At 40.6% G+C, this 20,769-nt stretch overlaps 1 long non-coding RNA gene across 1 annotated transcript in view; it reads right to left on the reverse strand.

The window, feature by feature from the left end:
• Window positions 1–10,396: 10,396 nt before the first annotated feature.
• LOC118009148 overlaps window positions 10,397–20,769 on the reverse strand; it is a 22,206-nt gene continuing 11,833 nt past the window's right edge. The window contains exons 2-3 of the long non-coding RNA XR_004678823.1: window positions 17,069–17,177; window positions 10,397–10,542 (exon numbers count right to left, since the gene is read on the reverse strand). This is a non-coding gene — a long non-coding RNA (uncharacterized LOC118009148). The remainder of the gene's footprint in view (window positions 10,543–17,068; window positions 17,178–20,769) is intronic.

Below are 20,769 nucleotides of genomic sequence, written 5' to 3' on the forward strand. Positions count from 1 at the left end.
AAGAAAGAAAGAAAGAAAGAAAGAAAGAAAGAAAGAAAGAAAGAAAGGAGGGAGGGAGGAAGGAAGAAGGGAGGGAGGGAGGGAGGAAGGAAGGAAGGGAAGGAAGGAAGGAAGGAAGGAAGGAAGGAAGGAAGGGAGAGAAGGAGGAAGGAAGGAAGAGAGGGATTGCAAGGGAAAACAAAGTAATGGAATATACCAATCACTTTTCTATCTTGAAGAAGAAGGGAAAAGCCAATCCATTCCAGCACCTGTTCAATGTTTTCTCATGTAATATTTCATAAAAATAAATACATCAAACAATAATTGAATACTAAAAGTGACCTGAGGAGCTACAGTTTAACCCTATACCCTTCAGAATTGATCTGGTACTCTGCACTGATTTTTTTAATACCTAATTCTGTGTCTTAATCTAAACGGGTTTCATAGAGTCAAAGTAGCAAGACATTTTTTTTTAACTATTTAATTTATTTTTTTAAGAATCAGGGGATTTTGGATCTTTGGGGAGATTTTTAAAAGTCTGTATTATAAATTAACTTTTTAAGGGCTGCCAAATATATCATTACAAGCATGACTCAAGGGTGTTCTGTTTTCTAATGGAAACAGAAAATACTTGAACTCTTGGAATTGCAGAGTCTCTATTTTGAAAGAAAGGAAAAGACACTGGTAATGCCCCAGCACAGCCACAAACAGAAGTGCATCCTAAGGGCCCGTCACTGCCCTACATGTTTTACATACATTATCACATTTGATCTTTGCAATAACCTGTAGGGCAGACACCTACTCTACAGGTGGGGAAACAGGAGCTTACAAAGATTAAGTATCCTGTGCAAGTCACTCCCAATCGTAAGTGGACTAAACTCAAGTCTATGTGACTCCAAAGACTAGATGTATATTCTTAGCCACTATTCTCTCTTCTTCCTCATACCATCAGGCTCAACAGCAACAACAACAAAAAAACCCACACCCACCTTCAGAAATTCATGTTCTCATAGAATCATGGAATCTCAGAGTGGTCACCCCCCTCTACCATATTTTAAGTCCCTCAACATCCCAAATATCATTTGTGTTAACTATCTAGGCTCAGCTCCCTGTGGGGATGTTTAGTAGAAGAGGAAAAGAAAAGGGAGAAAAGAGTTGTGGATTATCATGGAACATCTCCCTGTGATATTCCCTTCATCTGCATACTTATTTGGAGAGTGGGGGAGGGGAGCAAGAGTCCCAGATAGTAATGTAAAACTAGCTCTCTCTTCAGCTATAAATAAGTCAGCTTTAAGACAAGTAGGAGCCTCATATTAATTGAATTATGCCCTTGTAGTTGTTCCCAGACATGGAGAAAGAATAATGGTGCTTATGAGCCTCAGACCAGAGGAAATATTGGAAATTGGTCAATAAAATAGTGATGTTTGTCTCATTTGCATACAGAAACTTTGAGACTATACATCAAAATTTATGAGCCCAGATTACTCAACCTTGCAAAGGCAAGCAAGTCAACCTCAAGTGGGAAATAAAATCCCATAAATTGTGTACCGTGAACTACATTTTCAAGGACTCTCGGGACAACAGTCAGAAGCTTAAAGCAAAAAACAAATTAGGGAGGGTTTGTAGTTAAAGATGGTGGACTGAACACACATGTTTATCTTCTCTCTCTCCTGAAACTCCCTAAAACTTCAGTAAAGAGACTTTCATTAAGAGCATCATTCCCAAGGGCAATGGGAGAAGAGACACAACGGCAAAACACTTTTTAAAATTTAAAATAAAGGTTGGAAAGTAGAAGGACAAATGCTGCTAAAATAAAGTAAGGAGTCCAAGAAAGCTGAATCCTAAAATCAACAGCTGAGGGAGTCTAGCAGCAACCCGATGTGCTTCCCATAGAGTTTCTTTCAATCCTTAAAAATTGGCAGAACCGGGTACCTCTGGAAACAGGGGCAAAAATAAGAGTGAAACAGAATGGGAGAAAAGCCTGTTTAAAAGAAATCAGACCCCACCCCTACCCCTCTCCTGGCTCACCCTTTGACCAAGCAACTGCTTCTCTTGCCCCTCCCCCTCCCTAGCAGAACCAGTGGCGGTCTCTCCTCTGTTGGGAGGGGGGAAGGGGGCACAGGCTCTGTGGATGGGGCATGATGCCCCATTGAGAGCAAAGGCATCATACTAAAAGCAAGGGGATTAAGTGATTTCTGTGCCAAGGAGGCAAACACTACATATTGAATGTTGAGACCTCACCGTCCTTTTCTCCAACATGACTCCCAGAACTGGCAGCCAGGATCATAGTCCCTCTCCCTGTTATTCAAGATACAGTCTGTGGATAGTAGCAGCCGTTAGAAATGCAGAATCTCAGCCCCACTCCAGACCTACTGAATCAGAATCTGCATTTCAACTGTAACTCAGGTGATTAGCATATACATTGAAGTTTGAGCAGCGTGGCTCTCACAGGAGACTGGACTGTTTACTGTAAAAACCCTCAAGAAAAAAACGGAAGATTCAGACATCAGGGTTATTATACCCCAAAATGACCCAGCCAACCACCCTATCATGCAGCCTTCGGTCAAAAAACCCACCCATATGCTCAGCATTTCCAATCAGCTTTTTAGGGCCCAGTGTTAAATATGATCACCAACGATGTGAGGAAAATCTCTACTGTGAGAGAGAAGAAACAAATAATTAAGCAACTTGAAAGAAACAGAGACCCTACTAAAAAAAATTGAAGTTAAATAAAAAAAGCTGTTCTCAGTATCCTCAGAGAGATAGGAAAATATGCCATAACCATAAAACAAGAATAGGATAACTTTTTTAAAAAAAAGACAAACAGAGAACAAAAAGGAAGTTTATAGAAATCAAGAATATAACAGCAAAAATGAAAACTCAAGAAGGGTTAGAAAATAAAGCTGAAAAAAATCCCCTAGGAAGTAGGGCAAAAGACAAAGAGATGAAAAATGGAAAATGTTTTAAAATTAGAAAAGTAGAGCATCAATACAGATTGTACCACATCCAAATAATAGGCATTCCAGAAAGAGAGAAAAAAACAAATGGAGAGGAAGAAATCAAACAGTAATTCAATAAAATTCCCAAAGAAATGAGTTTCCAGATGGGAAAGTCCAATTGAGGGCCTAACACAATAGATAAAAATAGAACTATACCAAGACATGTCCTCATAAAATTTCAGAAAACTGGTATAAAGAGAAGATTCTAAAATCTTCAAGAGAAAAAATATATACAGTGAGTCAAGAGACAAAACACTTCCAGATTTGTCAACCTCCAAGATTAGAATTAGAAAACAATTGAACAATGCCTTCAAAGTCTGCGGGAAATTATTTCCAACTTGAAATTATTCACTTAGCCAAAATATAAATTGTGCAGGCACTTAAAGACATGCTTATAAAGTTTACCTCCTATGACCTCTTACTTAGGAAGCTACTGGAAGAGGTGCTTCACAATAACAAATGAGAAAACCAAGGAAGAAGAAGACATGGGATCCAAAAATTAGTGGAACCAATTCAAGACAGAGGTAAAGAGGGTCCCAGAATGATGATGAAAGAGAAGTTCAAGATGGCAGGTGTGTACCAGGGATAAAAGGCTCAGTTAAGATTAGAGGTCAAGAATTTTTAAGAGGGGTGTGTCCAAGATGAAACTGGATAGAACACCTGAGGGGCTTGAATATGTGCAGAGGGGAGTTTAGAAATGATTAAAGGGGGAAAAAAAAAAAAAGAAAACTAAAGAACAGGACAATTATGTACTTCATTGAAATTTTCAAAATGGTTCAAGAACAGAACAATCATAGAATACTGCATAGCTAATGTGTAAGTAATAGGCACATAGATATAAAGTCGTAATCTTACAAATAGTTATAAATCTTCTAAGCCAAAGATTAATCGAAACAAAATTATGATATATCTCCACAGGGCAGATGCAGGGGAAGGTGTGTGCATTTGAGAATAGGAGGTAAACAAGAGCTAAATTCTCACCTTCCACAGCAGAAAGTAAACAGACAATACCTTAACTGAACAATCAAGATATGACACTATGAGCAGTTGCTTAGCGATACAGTTATAAGTGTCAAATGTAATCTTTGCTAGAGGATGCTTCTAGAGAGCTAGAAAATGGAGGATGGAGGGCAGTGGCAGGTGGATGACAGCTAATTCTCATAAATAAGGCTTATAGGACTACTTAACTCTTTAAACTATGTGCATTAATAACTGATAAAAATAATAATTAAATTTTAAACATTAGACAATATTAGGGTGGATTCTCATCTTCAGTACAAGGAAAAGTAAATGAAAGCCTTACGGCCTAAGAAGGGAGAAAAAGAAAAAAAATTTCCTAAGTGTCAGAAAGTTAGCACATAAAGGAAAGAAAAAATTAACTTGAAGAATGTGATCTTCAAAGATGGTGGAGTAATCCTCTCCTCAGATACCATCCAAAACCAACAAAAAGGACAAGAGGCAATAAAAACTTCCTCACCGGTGAAACTAGGACATATCTGTAGCCCCAAACAGTAAAACGTGAGGACAAAGTGGAGAGAGGCAGGAGCTAGTTTGGTCCTGTGGGGGAAGGTAAGACTTGACAACGTGCAGAGGGGATAGCATCAGATGGCAGCTACTTTGGCCCTCAGGCTCCAGTGTTGGAAGCATCAGTCATTGAGGATGGTGAGAGAGCGGAGGTGCTGAGAATAGAGGGCTTGCGGCAAAGTCTGCACAAAGAGCATTTGGACCCCCACCCCTACGCTACCCTCTGCGCTTTATCCTTCCCCAGGCTCGAAAGAAGCAAGAGCTTCATTCTCTGGAGCCACTGAACCAGGCTGGGGATCTGATCTTTAGGCAGTAGTCGTGGTGTAGGGCAGGGATGAGGGGTTGAATGGAAAATTGCGGCATTAAGAAAAACTACCAGGAAATCTGTGAACCCCCATGAAAACCTCTTGTTTTCGTGGAAAAGGAGCACCCAGGAACAGTAGGCACCGTGAGCACATTCCTATGGACTCCAGGAATTCAAACAACAAACATCCCAGTGGCAACCATGATGCCCCAAGACCAGACACCCATGCCCAAATTTTTATACTGGAAACCCTAGCTACTGGTGTCCCCACCCCCCAAAAATGACACATTGTACTTCCTGACAAGTGGGTAGGAATCCTGAATCAGATTTCATTTTGTTTAGAAAAAAAAAAAGATGTATTATTTCTTGCGTCTAAGCATCGTGGTAGTCACACTTGTCTTTTTCAAGCTATTTCTTCTGCCACAAATGCCCTCCAGCCTTGTCTTCTTGATGAAATCCTCATTCCAAGAGCAGCCAGAAGGTCACCCTCTTTCTCTAGTTTTCCCTTATTCTTTTTCACATGGCAGAATTCACATGGCACTCTTGCAATTTCATTCCCATAGCTCTTTACACTTACCTCCAAGACATTACTTTGATCTGTGGTGCCCTTGTCATTGCCTTAGATGTCTAGATCTCTTCTAGATTTTAAACTCTTTGATGGAAAACTCAATGTCTTATTTGTCCTTGAGACACCAATATCTCCAATCTTTTGGATCCAGTCTATGATAAGAATCAGCTATCCCCATCAAAGGACTACTTACCGTCACCTTCCAGGAACTCCATAAACGTCTAAGGAGGTGCTTGTGTGTTGGGGGGAAGAAAAAAGCATAGTAAACTCTGTGTATGAACATAGCACTGAACATACTTATTACTTCTGTGCAATAAAAGTTGGAAAACTCTCCTTAAGCTATTAAATAAATAAGACCCTAGAGAGAAAATGCAGATATAATTAGAGGGGTGGGGGGCAATGGCCTAGGGAGAAGCTGAAAACCCATGTAAGTACAATAACCACACTTTCTGAATTAAATACTGATTTTACAAGTATGAGAGTGAAAGTGGACTCCTCTGGCATATTTGAGATATATGATTTCCTAATTCTTTTTTTTTTTTTCTGATTTCCTAATTCTATGCAATCTTTTTTTTTTTTAAAGATTTTACTTATTTATTTGACAGAGAGAGAGACTGCGAGAGAGAGAGAGAGAGCACAAGCAGGGGAGTGGGAGGGGGAGAAGCAGGCTTCCCGCGGAGCAGGGAGTCTGATGCGGGGCTCCATCCCAGGACCCTAGGATCATGACCTGAGCCGAAGGCAGACACTTAATGACTGAGCCACCCAGGCGCCCCCTAATTCTATGAAATCTTAATGGGAATTCAGAGAGAGAGATATCACGATGCATGAAGAAGAAAGCCTAGTAGCTGTGCTTGGGAAATCTTGAGGAAGTTGAAAAGTAAACTGACAATTTGAGAAATCTAAGAAAATTGGAATTTGAAGAGAGGTACTTAAAATTATTTTTAATTAAATATATTTATTGTAGATAATTTGGAAAATATAAAGAAGTACAAAGAAAATAAACTATCTGTATTGGCCAAAAAAAAAAAAATAATAATAAAATAAGAGTAGAAATATATCTACCCATGATCTTCACTTCTATGCTCGAGGGAAAAAAAAATCACTACCCAATCAATTTAGTACTGAATAATAATCAGAATGGTTCCTAACAACTAATCCTGTCCGGATCATCTAGTTTCCACATCAGAATGATAGTTCTGGAAGTATAAGAGGAAGGGGGGACCTTACAAAGCCCTTATCAATATCTCAGAAAGTATAACCATATGCTGATTGTCAAAATAGACTAGGAAGACACAGAAGAAGTGATCTGTAGGTCTCTCTCTTGGGTCTGCACTCTAGGCCTTATTATAAGTAATAGAAACTGCACTGTGTCTGTTTTCTCTTACAATCACAACAGAGACAAATGGAAACCCATCCCACTAGTTACTGCCACAATCCAGAGCATGGTTGGACCCTTTCAGACAACACCCACTGAAGATGAGCTCACTCTCAAAAATTACAACACAAGAGGAAACCGACCGCCATGAAAAGGATATACCAAATCCAAAAAAATAAAGAATTTACAATACAGGAACTAGGAGTAATAGAACAATCTGAAAGGGATATTAAAATAAGTTTGTTTAAAATGTGTAAATTGCTACAGAAAGAACAGAATCCATAAGGCAAGGACAGGACATTATGAAAAAAAAAAAAAAAAGAATACCCATATTTGAAAATAATCTAAATGAAATACTAGAAGCAAAAATACATTTGGTGGGATAAATTCAAGTAAGTAAACAAAACTTCCTTGAGCACCTTTTTTTGTGGGTAGAGCCCCCTGCTAGGATCCAGTAAAAAGTACAGTTTATAGAACCTGGCTGCATTCAGCTTTTTAAAGAGTCTTTGTTTACAGAGTCTTCCAATTTGGACCCTTCACTAGAGTTCCTTCTCATATAATCATTAAAAAAAAAAAAAGGCATTGAATGTTACTATGTGACAGGTACTGAACTTGGGGGAGTGGGTAATAAAAATGCTGGCTCAGTCAGTACAGCATGCAACTCTTCTTGATCTTGGGGTCATGAGTTCAAGCCCCACGTTGGGTGTAGGAAATTTTTTTTGAAAATGAAGGACATTCTCTACCCTTGAGGAATTTACTATCTATTAAGAGAGTGATTTCTGTTGGAAATATACAATAACAGAATATAGTGTAATTCTAAAAGCTGTAGTTGTAACAGCTACCATGTACCCAGCTCTGTGCAAAGTGCCCACCTCATCCCATCTTAAATTCTCCCAAGAACCTTAATGATGTTGTCGGCCCCATTTTACAAGAAGAAAACAGGTCCCTAGAAAGTTACAGTAACTTTCCCAAAGTCAAACAGGTAGCAGATTTCAGAGCTGTGATTCCAACCCAAGTCCTCTGACCCCCGCACCACCTCCTTTTTGCCAACTGGCTGCATTTTGCAAAATGCTTTCTGAGCACAGAGGAAGGAAGAATGGTCTGGCCCCGTCAAAGTCTCCATCGTCGCCTTAATTTGATCTCTTTGTTGCCCATTCCATAATTGGACAATATCCACTCAAAGTACAATGTTTTGGCTGAGAAGTCAATTCTATTTTAGAAAGAATAGTGGGGGGGAGGGGCTAAATAATGTACAAATATTATAAAATATGCAAATAATGTATATGTATAATATATTAAAAGTGATAGCTAAAAAGAAGAACCGTGAGGCCTCAAATAGTCCAAGAAAGTATGGAGGAAAGAAAAATGGGTCGAGGAAAACTGAGCCATGAAGAAAAGCAAAAGGAATCGAAGAAAAGGAAGGTCATTGCAGGAGAGTCGACTCAAAGGATTGCAAAATTCAATCCACGAGTTCCCAATAAGAAGGGCAGTTTTTCAGTCCTGGCTCTTTATTTAACAACTACTTGAAAGGTGTTATTAACCTCTGAACCTCAAGTGTCAGTTTCTTTATCTTTCAAATGGGGATAAAAATGTCTGATTCCCAGCATTTTGTCAGAAGTAAATGAGACAATTTTTGTGACATGCTCAGTGCCCTGCACATCTCCAGGAGTCACCAAATGTCAGACTTAACCCATGTATATTATTGCATCTAAAGCTGAGAAAACCGAGGGAAGTGTAATTATAGCCTTCTAGTATATGAAGGGTTTCGAAAGAAAAGATAACTGTTTTCCACGCTCACCAAAGAGTTACAAAAATAAATAAATAAATAAATCCAAATTGATATGTGGCCGGATTTGATGATGGCAGTACTGGAGGATGGAATAGATTTCAGAGAGCTGGGCCCTGTGTGCTGGGGCATTTGGAGGGGAGGGGGATGGGTCACATGAAACACAAAAAGAGAGACTGTTAGCTCTTCGGACACATTTTAGCAAAGGCCTCCAGGAGGGAGGGGATAGACTCCCTGTACTAAGATGATAGGATTTTGTGAATATATAAACTGGTGTTTGCCAATAAAAACTTCCTCCTGTGTGGCCCTTTTTATCCAATAATGATTTCCTGCTTTACTTGGGCTGCAAAATGTATCCAAAATGTAATAATCGGTGAGTAGATTCGTAAATCAAATTGTAAGCTTCAGAAATGATGGCTAATGCTCTGATCATTTGTAGTAGAATTTTAAGGCCAGCCCATGCTGAAGGTTTCTTGGGGTTTTCAAGTCAGCTGTAGTTTTATTCTAACCTCTTCCCCCATTCAACACCTCAAAAGTGAGCAGCAAGAACCCTCTTTTCCAAGAAACTTCTTATCTGATTAGAATTATTCCCAGTTTCACCTTGAGTCAAAGTTAAAGTTTCCAATCCCGGGCCTCCAGGATGTCACCCAAACCCACTGCTGCCTGCAATCGAACTCTCTAAAATCTTTTCCCACCAGAAAACCTACTTTTACCTCTCTTCATTTGTTTTTATTTATTTTTTATTTTTTTATTTTTTATTCTTATGTTAATCCCCATACATTACATCATTAGTTTTAGATGAAGTGTTCCATGATTCATTGTTTGTGCATAACACCCAGTGCTCCATGCAGAATGTGCCCTCCTCAATACCCACCACCAGGCTAACACATCCTCCCACCCCCCTCCCCTCTAGAACCCTGTTTGTTTTTCAGAGTCCATCGTCTCTCATGGTTCGTCCACCCCTCCGATTTCCCCCGCTTCATTCTTCCCCTCCCACTACCTTCTTCTTCTTCTTTTTTTTTTTTTCTTAACATATATTGCATTATTTGTTTCAGAGGTACAGATCTGAGATTCAACAGTCTTGCACAATTCACAGCGCTTACCAGAGCACATACCCTCCCCAGTGTCTATCACCCAGTCACCCCATCCCTCCCACCCCACCCCCCACTCCAACAACCCTCAGTTTGATTCCTGCGATTAAGAATTCCTCATATCAGTGAGATCATATGATACATGTCTTTCTCTTTTTGACTTATTTCACTCAACATAATACCCTCCAGTTCCATCCACGTCATTGCAAATGGCAAGATCTCATTCCTTTTGATGGCTGCATAATATTCCATTGTATATATATACCACATCTTCTTTATCCATTCATCTGTCGATGGACATCTTGGCTCTTTCCACAGTTTGGCTATTGTGGACATTGCTGCTATAAACATCGGGGTGCACGTACCCCTTCGGATCCCTACTTTTGTATCTTTGGTACTTTTACCTCTCTTCAATCCCACATCAAGAGCATCAGCCGCCAGCCTTAGCACTTTGAGAATCTTTGAAGTGGAGACAGGTTAAGCTGGCAGAGTCTGAGCGGGTGAGGGAAGGGAGGATCCAGCCTCAGGTACAGTGGGCACTGAACTTGCAGGCTCTAGGTTCTCTCTGGAACTGAGTGGCCTGTGACCTCAGCCTTCGCACTTCGAATTCCCAGGTCCCTAAACCTCATCCTGCCACCGGATAGCAGCCTCCTGGGTCTGCCTCCCTTCTCGCTTCCTGCTTTTCTTTACCCCATCCTAAGCTGCGGCTCTCTCTTAGTGACTGGAATGCCTCCCCGCTCCTCACCTCCCAGATTCCCGACCCTGGAGCTTACCGTGGCTGTGAGGGAGCATTCCAACCCAGTGCTTCCCAAGTGTCTTCTGCACGACGCCGGTGTGGGGGCGCGCTTCTCGCACTCCCTTCTCCTGCAGATCCACAGTGCGCTGTAACTGGCGCAGCTGAGGCTCCAAAGGCATCCTGGGAGTAAAGCAGAGGCAGTGGCTGGTTTTAACCTTATTTAACCCAGCATTTTGCTACAGACTGGACAGCTAGTCTCTCATCAAAATGTCTACCGCGCCCATCTGGATCCCGTAATGAATTCATACTGGGCTCACACCCAGGCTCTAACCCATTCCGTCTCTGTGACTGTGGGCAAGTTCCTCAACCCCCTTAGCCAGAGTTTCCATATCAGGAAACCGAGGCTCCCATGAGTTAATATTAGTATCACCTCGGATTGTTGTGAGAACACACATTCCCAGTGCATGCTAAGCTCTCCTTAAAAGCTCTACTTTTAACCAACTCTATGTCTACCACAACCCTTCCAGGTAACGTTCCACCCCTCTGGATTGCTTAATCCGATTCCAGCCAGCGTCCCAGCTTCAGGTCTCTTTCCTGCTCCAGGGATCCCTATATGCCATTGCAAGAATCATTCCAAAATACTCCTTTTATCAGGTCCCCAGGTTTCTGAAGCCTTTTTTTTTTTTTTTTAACTGACTTAAATTAAGTCCAAACTCTGCCTGCCTATGAAAGTTCCCCATTCCCTGGGCGCTTCCTCCTTTCTGCTTGCCTCAAAGCCACCCCCCCCACGCCCACCCCGTTCCCTGGGCAGAGTGTCCCCCATGTCTTCCAACAGAGGCACACGCAGTCCATCCACGCACTACACAGATCGCTTCTGTGATATCTGTCCTGTGAGAGACGCGCCCCTTTACATCTACCTCTTGGCTAAACCTTCCCCGAAGACGCTGGTCCATATTGATCGCACCCCCCTCTCCTACTTCCTGGGGTCTGTTCCACACAATTTAGCCTTTAATTACATGCTGTCTTCACGGTGCACTGATTGTTTCCTGTATCTCAGTTTCATCTTCTCAAATAGTTGTAAACAACTTGAGGGCAGGGACCACACTGTACACTTTTCTCCCTAATAACTCCAGACATGCACATGAGTTACGCACTTAATTCATCTTTGTCAGTTAACCGAAAGTTGGGCTAACCAGACTGCCAGGGAGAGATCACAGAACTTGTCCATAATTGGGGATCGCAACCTGAAAGACCTGCAGGTAACCCACACTTGTTACATTTACGTTTTTGCTGAAACTAATTTACCTGCCGTCTAAATATTCCCATGCTTTACCTAATTCTCAACAAATAGATCTGGGAGTTGCAAACATTGATAGTCCAAATTCCCAAACCCCTGGGGCTTATTTATAAATAGCGATGAAGGATAAGGAGTCAGACTGGGCTCTCCTTTGGGAGCTGTCTTGGGAAGTTTATGCAAATGATGCAAGAGGTTGGTGGGAGACTTAATTACTCTCTAGTGAAAACCCAGACTGCTTGTTACCATCTGTTTCTTCAAGGAGAGCCAGCCACCACACAGTAACCCTCTGTAAAGTTACAATCCCAGTGGTAAAGTACTTTGGGATCCTTGGATGAAAGGAAGCCTACAGGCCCAAGACACTATTATTATTGTCATAAATAATGGTGCTTTGTGTTTTATCAAAGGAGCTTAGAATGGTTTGCAAACATTAAATAATTAATCCTCAAAAAAAAAAAAAAACCCACCTCTGTGAAGTAGGTAGAAGGGAGATATTATTATCTCCATTATGCATGGAGGGAGACAGAGACACACTTGCATTCATTGACCTACCCACAGTCACATGTCAGAGTTGGAAATAGAACCCACCTCTCCTGACGCCCAGTTTGAACAGACCACACTGCTTCTTGTGAGGTGTAAAAAAAAGTCTGATTTATATGATATAAAAATAAACCTTGAGAAAGTAAACGGCATCTAACCTTTCAATAACTGTCATGTAATAAAACAGCAGACGTGGGAAAAACAACATCTTGAAGGAAAGATGTGTGGGTAGAACAGTTTAATAAATACAATGCTTTAATCAAAACTTTCCAAAAGGAACTAGTGCCTCTTTAAGGAATCTGATACTTAATCATTGCTGTTCTAATGGTTTAAAACAAAGAGGTATAATCCACCACGTTTTAAACAGAAACTAGTCTAACAAGTTCTATACTTTGTTTTTGAGTTCTATTTCCTTATTTTTCAGCGTTCTCAAGAATATTTTAAATGTTGATCCATGTGATGCAAATGTCACATGGAGGATACAAATATTACTCCTCAGATATCTCGCATTCTTCCCGATTCAAAGTCGTAGTTTAATATTAATGTAATTCAGAAAATTGACAAGGAACTGTGTCTCCAAGGAAACGAGTGGAGGAGGGGAGGAAGACGTGAGCTTGTGATTTGTTTAATCATTAGACACTCTGCCGTTCTGTCACTCTCCACGTCGTCTGTGAATATGCCATTAGATGAAGTGCTTCCAGGGTCCCCAGCAGGGACCCGCACCAAAGAGACAGTGGATCCTGACCACATGACGCCAGGCTGGTTCCATTTCCAGGAACACCGTGCCATCGATCTTCATGTTCCTTTGGTAATTTTGTATTTCAAAATTGCCCTGCCTGTGGTTGTGTATAATACTGCACAGCACTGGTAATCCAAACAATTCTATTAAAAAAAAAAGTCACCAGGGGCGCCTGGGTGGCTCAGTCGTTAAGCGTCTGCCTTCGGCTCAGGTCATGATCCCAGGGTCCTGGGATCGAGTCCCACATCCGGCTCCCTGCTAGGCGGGAAGCCTGCTTCTCCCTCTCCCACTCCCCCTGCTTGTGTTCCTGCTCTCGCTATCTCTCTCTCTGACAAATAAATAATAAAATAAAATCTTAAAAAAAAAAAAAAGTCACCATCAGAAATTGAGGTCCTACCAAAAGCCCTGACAAGCCATCAGACACCTTTTTGAAGTTGAAGAATTCCAGGACAGAAGTTTCTGGCAACATCGTTCAGCTTCCATTCGGGAAGACTTGTTCAGTCTTTTGTTTTGACTTACTCATTAGGTCCATATTTAGGCCTTATCACCCTCATGTACCACCACAACGCCTGTGTCCTCAGGAAGAGATATTATAATGAGACAAAAGGACAGCCAATTTGATTGAGAAGCTCTGCTAGGCCCGCAAACGAAAGACTACATTAAGGATGAGGACCTATGAACTTTAACCCCGTAACTCACCTATCAGATCGCCACGGGTAATTTACCTTACTCTATTGTGCTTATGCTTCCATTTAAAAAAAGAATCAAAACAATACTTTTACCAACAAAAAAACGTTAGGCGTCTGTGAGCCTTATTTTAAGGACCCGAAAGCCTTTACAAGATGGAGGCCCTTATGCAATAACTAAGCAGCACAGAAAGAATAATAATTTCTAAAAAGAAGAAAAACGTCCACATGATTAGTACCGACAGCTACTTCATCACCTTCATTCAGCTGCTGGACAATTTTCCTCAATGCATACTTTTTCCAGCCAAGACTAGGAAGACGATTAATTTCAGAGCATTTTTCAACCTACCAAAGCTTTATATGTGAAATTTATAAAAGGGAACTGAAAGAATCTACTGCTTTAAAGACTCTAATTTAAAGAAACGACAACATTCCACTCTGAAAATAAAATTTTTTTACTAAGGGCTTATCTGAGCTAATTCCCACTCTTTGCTGATAAAAAGAAGTAACCGATCAGGATTTAAGCATTTCTTCAAACCAAGCAACCTGTTGAACAACTTCTTAATGTGCCTATCAATCATCTGGCGATAAGAAGAGTTTGCATTCATAATAGCTAGTTGCTAAAATAAATATGAGTTACTATAACTAATTCAATCAACCATGGGACCTCAGAGGTCAGCAAAGAAATAATCAAACAATAAGTATGAATAGGTTGTAATTTTTCTGATTAACAAATGTTCTCCTTGTCATATGATGTTAAGAGCTGCTTAAAGCGCTCAGGTAAATTTAGAATGTATGTATTTACATTGGAGGGGTCTGTGTGCACTCTCCCAATCAAAAACCCATGAGCCTATAAATTTTGTAAACATCAAGTTTTGCTTTCAGAAAACATTTTCCTGTGTGGCGTTTATTTTTAACAGGTCCTAGTACCACAATTCATAGAATCCGACAGAGAACAATTAAGATCCCAACTCACTTTTTAAATACATTCATACTAGACCAGTCAAGATTATCTTATAAACTGGTTGAAGTATTGAAACTTGTTAACTCCCATCTTTACCATGGAGGGGAAGGGAGAGATTTGGAGCCTGAGCCAGCTATTCCTGTAGCCCCTCCCAAGAACCAATGTCAGTTGGAGAGCTCAGGGCAAGGGTGGAAAGCTGAGCATACACAGGCCTCATCACGCATTTACGATCTGACCAGAATGTCTGATCTGGGTTTCTATTGTTTCTGATTCCTCTTCTCTGTTCCTACCTTATCAACTGTTTCCTTTGTCCCAGAGAAGGATCGGGGCAGCAGCAAATAGAGTCTAGGTACCAAACAGAATAGTTAGACTAAAACTTTTGGGATTTGGGGGGGGGGGGGGGGCGGCGGCTAGGGAAGGCAGTGGCTTTTTTAATGAAAGCAAACAATTGGGGAGGCAAAACAGAGATGTAAACTAAAAGTATCAGTGATGAATCTGGTGAGAATAATTGCTTTCTTTAGTTAAACACAGAAATCCGTTGCTATCCCAAATTCTAAAGTTTTTAAACATTGGCCTTTATCTTGGCTTCGTTGGTTTGGCCTTTCTTTCGGCTTTGTTCGTTTGGTCTTTATTTTGGCCATAATAATTTACCCTGAATTATTATTTTTTAAGATTTTATTTATTTATTTGAAAGAGAGAGTGCACAAGTGGGCAGAGGGAGAAGGAGAAGACCCCGGGATCATGACCTGAGCCGAAGGCAGACACTTAGCTGCCTGAGTCACCCAGGCACACCTAATTTACCCTGAATTTTGAGGACTGAATAGAAGAAAGAAGGAATGAATGGATTGGACAAGTGACTGAATTCTTGTATTGGTGACTGAGGCGGCCATCATAGGTTCCTGTGGAGAAATTCAGAGAGACAGAGAACCTCATCTCCTAGGCCCATCAGCTCATTCCAAGCAACCAAGAGTGGTGGGGATTAAGGCCTCAGAAACACAGAGAACTGAAAAATTTGTCATGTGCATTTATAAAGGAAGCAACTGACACAAAATGACTGTTAAATGCCTAGCTATGAAAGCATAAATGTCATTAGGCAGTCAGATTCTTCTCTGGAAACCAGATTTTAATAGGTTTTTGATTGTCACTTTTCTTCTTGTTTTTTCATTACTCGCGCCTTGGAGGGATTCACTTTCAAAAGGATTTGCTTAAACTTCCCCCTCAAAATCCAATTTGCAAATACACCTGCAATTGCATTTTCAATATGTACAGTCACAGGTGCTATCTTTTGCATGCTAACAAGTCTGCCCATGGCAACCCAGCCACACTTCGGAGTCCAGGTGACTGATTGCTGCAACAGGGAAGTATGTGGGAGAATTGAGGCCATTATGCAGCTTCTCCAGCTGAATGTCCCCTTGGAGTGGATTCTGAGTTAGACATGCTCTCCTACAATCTAAGTGTGGGGCCTCCTATAATCCGAATATGCACACTGAATTTGATCTCAATTTCATCAGAAGAATGTGTCCAGAAAATTCAAATATTTTCCTGATATGTGCTAAGGGGGAGAAAAATGAATGTGTTGAAATGTCTATGGATTCATTCTTTTCTATAAAAGATCAAAATTATAAACTCTGAGTCTGTGCATATCTAGTCAAGGTTTTCAACAGCCAATGATTATTTTTTGAATGCCTGGGATGTGCCTGTCGTGAATCAGGAGCCGAGAGAAATAAAAAGGAAGCACTGACTTCAGTGGAAAGGGCTGAATTATAAGATATCTAATAATAACTAAATCTGTGTAGCACAAATTCAACCTCGCTGTTAGAAATGAAAAGCTTTATAAAGTGATTTAGGATTCATTGCCATAAGATATTTTAAATAATCTTTGGGGGGAAAAAAACCAGGACCATCTTTTAAATTTTATTTGAAGCTATTTATTATTTAAATTTTATTTGAAGTTGGCATCCACTGACTAAATTACAGTAAGAGAGCAATTTTAATCATTGGGTGTCATTCAGACTAAATGTACCACTGATTATACCAATTTGATTATTAATTTTCAATTAATCTAACAATTATAACAGTAGATTGTAACAGCATAACATCTTTCCTGGGATCCTTGAAATTTCCCGCAGCACTTCTGATTCTTTATTAAAAGTTTGGTGGTTCTTTATTAAAAGGTCGAGCTATATTTCCCGCTTGCTAATCGGTAAAATAATACACTGAATGCTTACCTTGCACTCTGCAGGTTAAACTATGCTGCCTGGTATTTCCTAACTGCATTATTCCATGTTTGGAATAATGTTCTCTTTTTCTTTCTCATACTCCAGTTCGTCCCTTCCTCTTTTCCCTGAATCTCCCTGCCCTGATACTAGTCTCGGGCACCTTCAATCTGTTTCTTAATTTTTTGCTTCTATCCAGTCCGTCCCGGAAACATCTTAAAAGCTACCTTCACACAGTTGCCATTTTACATCACAGCAAGAAAATACCTTCGGTCCATAGCATCCAGCAAAAGCTTTGCAAGGACAGGGCACGGTGGAGGAGGGGGCTGAAGGCAAAGTGTATTCATCTGCGGCATCCCGTTAGAGAGAGATGTGCCTTTAAAGAAAAGAAACACAAAAGAAAGTTGGTGTTTAAAAAAGAGGGTGGGAAGGAGATCTGTGGGCTGTAGTCTTTTAGCATATCCTTACATTTCTCCTAGTATTAGCCTCTATTGTGAGGCTTATCGCCCCTATTGTCATGTGTATTTGTCGGTCCGCTAGATTGAGAGCGCTTTGAGGGCAGGAACTGTGGCTAGTCTCGTATCGGGCTCCAAGCAGATGACTAATAAATGTTTGGTGAAGGAGTGAATAAATCCCTTTGTGTGTGAGTGCACTGAAAGCTTGCTTCTGCCCATACTTCTGTCCCGCTCCCTCTGTGCTCCGTATACAGTCCTGTCTTCCTTCATTTTCTCATGTGCAACACTCCAGATCTAGCTAGCTAGTCCCCTTCAGCTTTCAGTCTCGGACTCCCTGATCCCTCCTCAAGCAATGCTGGTGGCAGGAAGCCTCAGGTAAAGCTTGACTTGGGTTACTCACCACAATTATGTGCATTGTTAATCTTGATGTCATTGCTTGTCCCTTGGGTATCTAAGGTCGTCTTAAAAATTTGCATGTCCCACTAAATGACCTTTAAGATTCCTAACATTTCTAGGATTGTATAAGATAAAAGAATTCAGGTCTGTTAATTTTTATGGAAATTCCTGCTTTTAATACAGTTATAGTAGCAAGTCCCAGGGCCTCCAGACTCCATCTACGTGTTAACCATGAAAAGCATGAAAGAAAATGTTGAATGTAAATATAAAATTTAAAATGCATGGATAACCCTCAAAAGCAGAGTCAGCTAAGCAAAGCCTAGTCTCTCCTCTCCTCCCCCAGTTTTGCCAAATTGCGAACACATCCTTCTCCCTCACCCCTTTGCTTACCCTGGAAGACATTTACACCAAGTGTTCTGACTACCTGTCTGGATGTCAGAATCACCTGGATACTTATTAAATTTTGATTCCTGGGCTTCCTGCTGTCCTCCTCAGGCCCCACCCCATCCTAAATTCTGACACAGTGAAGCTGGAATGGCCCAGGAATGTAGATGTTTAACTCGTTCTGATGATGACACCTGGCCAGATCTAGGAACCAAGGACCTAGGGCGAGATTCACTACAAAAGCCAAAACTTTTTCAAGGATTTCACAACCTGGCAGGTTTCAAGCACCTGACTTAACTCTTGACTCCTAAAGTCAGTGGTTTTCAGGAGTGTGGTCAGAAAGGAGTGGAGGAAGGTGGGGGGTTGACCTCAGCTGGGAAAAGCTAATGGGCTTTTTTTGGTTGTTTTAAAGAATATACAATACGATTTAGTGAGACAAAGAGGCCAGCACAGGCTGGAGAAATGGCACCATCAAAATGTAAGCATCAGAAAGAAAGGTTTTGTTTGTCTGAATGGAGAGGACAAGAGAGAACATGGGAGCAATTATAGCAGAGCCATTAAATTGAACAAAACAACACCGGAAGGCATTTTTTCAACAAATGCGTATTGAGCACCCATCTGCCAAGCTCTGTTCAAGGTTCTGTGGGTGCCATGGGCTCAAAGTCCTTGTCTTGAAGGAGCTTAACTCAGTGAAACCCTCTCATATCAGCCACACGGAATCAAAACACATCAATGCTAACCTCATTTTACAGATGATCATAAGGAAAGGAGCATCTAGGAATTTCTTATTTAAACTCAGGGATATTTTTTTTTAAAGTTTGATAAATGGAAAGCTCACTTAGTTTCCCAATAACATTTACCTTAGTCAAAAAGGTAAAGTGGGGGCACCTGGCTGGCTGGCTCAGCCGGTAGAGTATGAGACTCTTGATCTCAGGGTTGTAAATTCAAGCCCCAAGTTGAGTGTAGAGATTACTTAAAAATAAAATCTTAAAAAAAAAAAAGGGTAAAGTGAAATGTTTTTCTAACACTACCCCAATTCAGGTCTTCATTATCTTTTTCCCATTTTTTATTATAGCTTTCTAGTCTTCCTGACTTTGGCCTTTCCTATAGGCTTTACATACTAATAAATGTCCCTTGTTAAAAAATGTTCCCTGGTTCCCCAATGCAGAACGAAATAAAACAAATTTGAAAAAACTGAATTACTTCAGTTGGGAGTTCAGTATTGCAGGACATAACATGGAAGAGGGAAAATATAAGGCGGTATGACCAGGCGGTAGGTAGGAGGCACATTATGAAGGCTCTATAATTTAGATATTTATCATGTTGATGATGGGGAGACACTGAAGAATTTTGTGCAGTAGAGCAGTGTAGACAGTATATGGAGGACCAAGTCCTCAGAAGGATGAGACAGAGGGCAAGTCAGAGGGAGAACAAAGGGGCAATAGTTCCAGCTAGAGCTGATTAGGGTTTCCTTCATAATTCTAGTCAAACCAAACTCCCTCTTGTTCCTCATTTAAAAACCACAATTTCCTGTTGTATGGTTTTGTTCTTATATTCAGGAATGTTCCCACCCACCTCAACCCTGCCAATTCCACACGTGCAAATTCAGCCCAAATTATATCTCTCCTATGGGTTTTCCCTAAAATCCCGAAGGGAAAAATCTCTTCCTACTCTAATCCCTCTCACGGTTTATCAATATCTCTCCTAAGGCACATAGCACATTTTCCTTGGTAGAATACTACTTGATGGGTGTGCAGTATCTCTTCTAAGACCATAAACTCACAGAAGAAAGGAGCAGCACTTAGGCATCAGCCAGGTCTTACATAAATCTCATATCCATGACTGCATAGCTGACTTATGGTACTTTGCTTAACCCCAAGGAGTTTCAGTTTCCTCATCTATAAAATAGGATAAATAAGCCCTATTTCCCAAGGTCTTTTTGAAGAATAAATAAAATAATAAATATAAGGCACCCTCGCATAGAAGCTGACCCACAGGAGGTGCTCAGTAAATGGTAGCTATTACTACTACTGATACATTAATCATTACTTTGATATTGAATCCGTGATTGATCTTTGACTCTGTCACATCACCTTGCATAATGCTTAGTTCAAAGTCAGAATTCAATATATATTTGATGAACAAATAACAATAGCTAACATTTTTGGGCCCTCAGTAAGTGCTAGGCACTCTTCTAAGGGCTTTATGTGGATTATCTCTTTGAATCTTCCTAATAACCTTATAAGGTAAGTACTATTATTATCTCCAGTTTACAACCTGTAAGGTATTGCTTCACTTCTTCAGTGCCCAGCAGCTAACAAAGGGGGAGAATGACTCACAATTCACAAAGAGGTGTTTTCTGGAAAGGCTTAGCTGTTGGTGAGGTTAGACAATGGCCAACGTCATGCAATTTGAACCCCTAGAGAGAAGAATCCATGTTCTACAAATAACAAGTCATCTTACTTGAAGTTCACTTAAAGAATCTTCTATGGAGTTACCAAAGAACTACCCTTTTTAAAAAAGTAAACACAACTTGCAAATTTAGCCTCATAATTCTTGACAGCTTTTAGCATCTGTAATTCATTTTTTTTTAAGATTTTATTTATTTATTTGAGGGAGAAAGAATGAGAGAGAGAGCAGGAGAGGGGAGAGGGTCAGAGGGAGAAGCAGACTCCCTGCTGAGCAGGGAGCCCGATGCAGGACTGGAGCCCGATGCAGGACTGGAGCCCGATG

This window comes from Mirounga leonina, unplaced genomic scaffold (genome assembly GCF_011800145.1).
Source record: "Mirounga leonina isolate KUSES-001 unplaced genomic scaffold, KU_Mleo_1.0 Mir_127, whole genome shotgun sequence".
Classification (NCBI taxonomy): domain Eukaryota; kingdom Metazoa; phylum Chordata; class Mammalia; order Carnivora; family Phocidae; genus Mirounga; species Mirounga leonina.